The following is a 6,368-nucleotide window of genomic DNA, read 5'->3' as shown; positions in this document are numbered from 1 at the left end:
CTCTCTCTCTCTCTCTCTCTCTCTCTCTCTCTCTCTCTCTCTCTCTCTCTCTCTCTCTCTCTCTCTCTCTTTTTTATGAAAGTACCTTATACACCACTATTACAAACTATGTATTGCATATTGTCAAGGGCGACTGTATGACCCGAAAATCAGTAGCCCTTAAAGATTTAGAGGTCGGTCGCTCATGAATGGCAGAAGCAAGGGACAGTGCCCTTGCCCTATCAAGCAGGACAATGCCCTAGAAACTGACCATATATACAAATGATCAGCGCCCCAGCCCCCTCTCCACTCGAACTAAGACCAAGGGGGGTCAGGCAGTGGCTGCCGATAACTCAGCAGATATAACTATAGGCCTCCCCAAACCCCCCATCCTTAGGTGACAAAGATGGTAAGGTTGCATCGACCAAAGGAACTAACGAGTTTGAACTGGACTCGAGCCCCAGTCTGGCGTTCACCAGCCGGGTACGTTACCACATCGTCCACCACAACCCTTGATTAGTTTGGCCTATGTGACTTCTTTTCCTCCATCGGAAGCTGTGGAACTCTCTCTCGTCTTTTGCTTTCCTTAAATCTTATATGGCCTTTCATTGTAAGAGTATCTTTATCGCACCTTTCCCACTTTCGTCCTGGTTTTTCTCATTTTCCTCTTTTTTTTTTCCTCATCAGTCTGTTGGTATAATGCATTTGTGAAATATTTGATATTGGGGAAAAAAATATGTAGACGCTAGTGGATTTATTTCTTTCTGATAACTTCGGTAATAATACGAAAAACAAATATTGTGTTGACTATTGTATATATATATATATATATATATATATATATATATATATATATATATATATATATATATGTATATATATATATGTATATATATATATATATATATATATATATATATATATATATATATATATACATATATATATATATATATATATATATATATATATATATATATATATATATATATATATATTCAAAGAAAACAGGAAAGGAAAAGACCATGTACCAAGCGCTTTCGTGTATTAAGTGTACGTAATACACGAAAGTCTTATTTCCTGTGGATTTTACACTTTAATATCTGTCACGTGCAGTTTTGTACTGATAAGTAATATATATATATATATATATATATATATATATATATATATATATATATATATATATATATATATATTATATATATATATATATATATATATATATATATATATATATATATATATATATATATATATAGCCGCTAAAGAGTGCTATAAAATCTTATAGATAGTGAAGTCAATGTTTTCCAAATCCATATTTTTTTAATTCCATGGGAAGCAAAAAAAGCCTTCACTCTGCAAACATATTACATTTGCGTTGGTAGAGTACATTCCCTCAACTAATTGAGTGCATTTACGCATTTAGTTGAGTGCATTCATGATGCAGTAGTGTTCATACTGAAAATAAGTTACATTTTCGAGTTCCCATGTTATATAAAAAAACGTTTTTTCCAATTTATATATACTTATGTTCTTTTCCGTTTTACTTTCCATTTATTCTTGTGATCCATTTATCACGCGTTGGATCTCATCTTCGGGTTTAGCCTTCATATTTTTTTTCATCATTTGCATATGATTTTGGCTTATTAAGAACAGTAGCTAGATAACTCTTCTTAATCTGTATATAAAGTTTTGAGAAATATCTATTACCGTTTCAGAAAATTTGTCATGGTGTTAGATAACTTTCGACTGATGTGAATAGTATGATTTATTGAGAGAGAGAGAGAGAGAGAGAGAGAGAGAGAGAGAGAGAGAGAGAGAGAGAGAGAGAGAGAGAGTTGGGTTATACATGGTACATGCCTCTTGTTAAATGAAGATATTAAGTCTTGATTTGAGTTCAACCTTTTCAGTCTCGAGTATAACTAGTACTAGGCAGACGTAGTGAACTCAATCACACTCGTAAATATAAACACATATAGATATAATGTTTATACTCCCATGCACATTCATACACATTGAATTGTGAGGCTGTGTGTTTGTTTATGTTAACATTTTATTTGACTAGTTAGTCTATGCATTCCTGGCTCAAAAGAACCTGTTTTGATTTCCATATGAAATATAACAAGGAATCGGAGGCACCAATCATATTCATTTATCAAGTTTATCTCGCCGCCATCACTTTAAAAAAACCAGGAGCGCAATGTGTAACCTAAATAAGGTTTGCAAATAAGTGCCTCTCAAAACTTTCGCCTCCACCTAAGTGGACCCCCCGGGTTGTGGCATTCTCTTCCCCCCTCCCCCCTCCCTATCCTGTCCCCCTCCTCCTTCTGGCTTTGTTTCTTCAAAGAGGAAACGAGGATAAAATTCTTTCTATTGTTCTATTTTTGCCCGTGGCACTTGCCTACCTGCCGTCTTGTATGTGCAAAGTTTTTGTTTTTTTAATTAAAGAATTCCTTTGCAGCATTGAACGCATCCACTTCTCTCTTTTCTTATTGGCCCCACCTGACCTCTACGATGTTTTTCGACTCCTTCTCATTAGCTGCATTCTTTCTCGGTTTTTATGGGCTAATGAATTTAATTCATAAGATATCGTGGTTATTTTTGATTAAACAACACAATGTTTCAAGTTACTTTTCAGTGTAAGATTTCACAATTTAATATGAAACGCGCATCTAAGTTTTTTTCTTCAAATAGCCATGCATAAGGAGAGCTTATGCATTCTTACATTATGTCAGTTGTACAGATGGTGTGATTTCGCATTCCTTTCTAGTTCAAAAGACATAATTTTTTTAACACGAATCGACGTCTGATTAATCCATTTAGGGCGTTGATGGTGAAGGTGTTTGTTTAAATATGTTTGGTCTGCTCTTCTTATATTATTTTGAGATTATTTGAAGTTTCCAATGTATCATGCACATTTTAGCCAGTGAACATTTGCATTGGAATAATCAATTTCTCTTAAAAACGTTGTATGCATCTTATTGAGGACTAATATACAACCCATTTCAAGGATACCATTTTTTTATCTGACTAAAGTATGTTCGAAACAGGAAAACTCATATAAGTGACGCACGGGCTAATTTTTATGCACATATATGGCATGCAGACCTTGCAAATTAATTTCATGCATGGCGTGCATGCACGTTCCAGATTACTTTCCAGTATGCACGAGCCCTGGAATTCTTCTGCGGCTTCGAGACACGCTTCTTTCGGCCCAACCCACCCCCTGGACGTTGTCCAGAAAGACTGTAATGTACCAACATATTTTTGCCAGACCAGTTTAGGCGTGTCGCAGTACCTCACGATTTTCATTTTTTCCCCTCATTCCTACCATTATCTTCATATCCATCACTTTTCGTTCGGACGGGGCAAGTCTGCATATACTTAGGACAAGTGTTCTTTATGTTAATGAGGGTGTGCAAACGAGGTTTAACCTCCCCACTTCCAGAAAGTACCTTATCGGGCCAGACACCTTTTCTTGCGCTGTGTTGTCATCTTTGCTTTCCCAACAGGCACTCTTAAGTACTGTGTGCGTCTGACGAGAGAGCCTGGCTTAAGCAAGCGTAAAAAAAAGCATGGCATGAATGTAGAGCATGTGTGAAGAATGCATGCATGCCCAGAGGGGCTGCCCCAAAACGAAGTGAAAGGTGGCACGATCCATGCGCCCAGCCTCGGCGCTGGTAGTTTGTCTGTTTTGGGTGCTAACAGAATTACTGCTTGCTCAACATGGCGTAGAATGCACAAACAAGCTTTTTTTTTTTTTTTTTTTTTTCATACATCTTATGCCGTTTTGATTTGATACTGCCTGCTCAACATGGCGTAGAATGCACAAACAAGCTTTTTTTTTTTTTTTTACATCTTATGCCGTTTTGATTTGATACTGCCTGCTCAACATGGCGTAGAATGCACAAACTAGCTTTTTTTTTTTTTTTTTTTTTTTTTTTTTTTTTTTTTTTTTTTTTTTTTTTTTTTTTTTTTTTTTCTATACATCTTATGCCGTTTTGATTTGTTTACGATGGCACAGTCACTCCTGGGTTGTTATCATGAGCGGGAATTTATTCAAATTCATAACCCGAACGATCTGTAAATTTCGTTCGCAGTAAAGAGCGGGCATTTTCTCGAGTTTTACTTGACGTATTGAATCATCTGTAACCTCAAAACGTCGGGGGGAAATGTTCATGCAAATAGGTTCTTCCATCTCACCGCCACTAAATATTATTATTTATGATTAAGTTGTTTATGATTTTAATTATTTGTTGCTATTAAGATAAAAATTTTATTTTTATTATCATATACGTTACTATTTATGTCATTGTGTTTGGTTGTTGTTATCATTTATGATTAAGTTATTGTTGTAGATAATTTTAATTATTTGTTGCTATTAAGATTATTTTATTATCATCATTAATATTATATACGTTACTATTTATGTAGTTGTGTTTGGTTGTTGTTATCATTTAGGATAATGTTATTGTTGTTGATGATTTTAATTATGTGTTGCTATTAAGATTATTTTATTATCATTATTAATATTATATACGTTATTATTTATATCATTGTGTTTGGTTGTTGTTATTATTTATGATAATGTTATTGTTGTTGCTGCCATTATCAAAATAATCTTTTATAAATTGAACACTTTCCAGTTTTCTCGTATTATGTGTTCACGTTGTTATTAGGATCAAAATTTTATTATTATTATTATTATTATTATTATTATTATTATTATTTATATCATTGTGTATAGTTGTTGTTATCATTTATGTTAATGTTATTGTTGTTTCTACCATTATCAAAATAATCTTTTATAAATTGAACACTTTCCAGTTTTCTCTCATTATGTCTTCACGTTGTTATTAGGATTAAGATTTTATTATTATTATTATATACGTTATTATTTATATCATTGTGTTTGGTTGTTGTTATCATTTATAATGTTATTGTTGTTTCTACCATTATGAAAATAATCTTTTATAAATTGATCACTTTCCAGTTTTCTCGTATTATCATTTTATTATCACCATTATTACTATATACGTTATTATTTATGTCATTGTGTTTAGTTGTTGTTATCATTTATAATGTTATTGTTGTTTCTACCATTATCAAAATAATCTTTTATAAATTGAACACTTTCCAGTTTTCTCGTATTATGTGTTCACGTTGTTATTAGCATTAAAATTTTATTATTATTATTATTATTATTATTATTATTATTATTATTATTATACACGTTATTATTTCTATCATTGTGTATAGTTGTTGTTATCATTTTATTATTGTTGCTGCCATTATCAAAATAATCTTTTATAAATTGAACACTTTCCAGTTTTCTCGTATTATGTCTGTGAAGCCACGCATATGGGCCAAGGCTATTCATTTGATTTTATGGTTCAGACAGATCAGGATCAAAGTGCAGTTAAATATTTATTTTTTTTATCGACCAGAATCTATTCAAGATGTTCGCTTTTAATGCCGTTGAAATCGCCATTAGTAAATGCACCGAATCAAGAGAAGGTGAATTGTATGTATGCGTATATAAACTTGATAATATAGATTATATATATGTATATATACATGCATATATATGTGTGTGTGTATATATATATATATATATATATATATATATATATATATATATATATGTATATGTATATATGCATACATATATATGTATATATATAATTATATACTATATATATATATATATATATATATATATATATATATATATATATATATATATATATATATATATATATATATATATATATATAGTCCTTGAATCCTTTCCAGCTATTAATGTTAATATTATTATTATTATTATTATTACTATATATCTATATATACTGTGTGTATATATATATATATATATATATATATATATATATATATATATATATATATATATATATATATATACACATATATATATAGTCCCTGAATTCTTTGCAGCTATTATTATTATTATTATTATTATTATTATTATTATTATTATTATTATTATTATTATTATTATTATCATTAGATACTTTCTGCTGATCATATAGTACAGTAACATATTAACATTTCAGAGTTTAGTACATATCGGCTATATTATTCCGGTGATTTCTTGCTTAACCAACATTTTAGACAATGCATATTTGGATAAATCTCATGAAATTAGACAGAAGTAAAATACAGCTTAATTTAGTAATGGGAAGTGTAGGGAGGTACTCTTATCTGTTGGATATCTTAGAAGTGTGTATGTGTTGACAAATCTCCATCTTCTTCTTTGTCTACATCTTCACCCACTTCTATGTTGGGTCGATGTTTCTGGTCAGCTTTCTCCAACTACCTCTGTCCCACACTTCTTCTTCTTCGTCTACATCTTTCCCACTTCTATG

Source organism: Palaemon carinicauda, chromosome 33 (assembly GCF_036898095.1).
Source record: "Palaemon carinicauda isolate YSFRI2023 chromosome 33, ASM3689809v2, whole genome shotgun sequence".
Taxonomy (NCBI): Eukaryota; Metazoa; Arthropoda; class Malacostraca; order Decapoda; family Palaemonidae; genus Palaemon; species Palaemon carinicauda.
Note: the sequence above shows the minus strand (reverse complement) of the source record.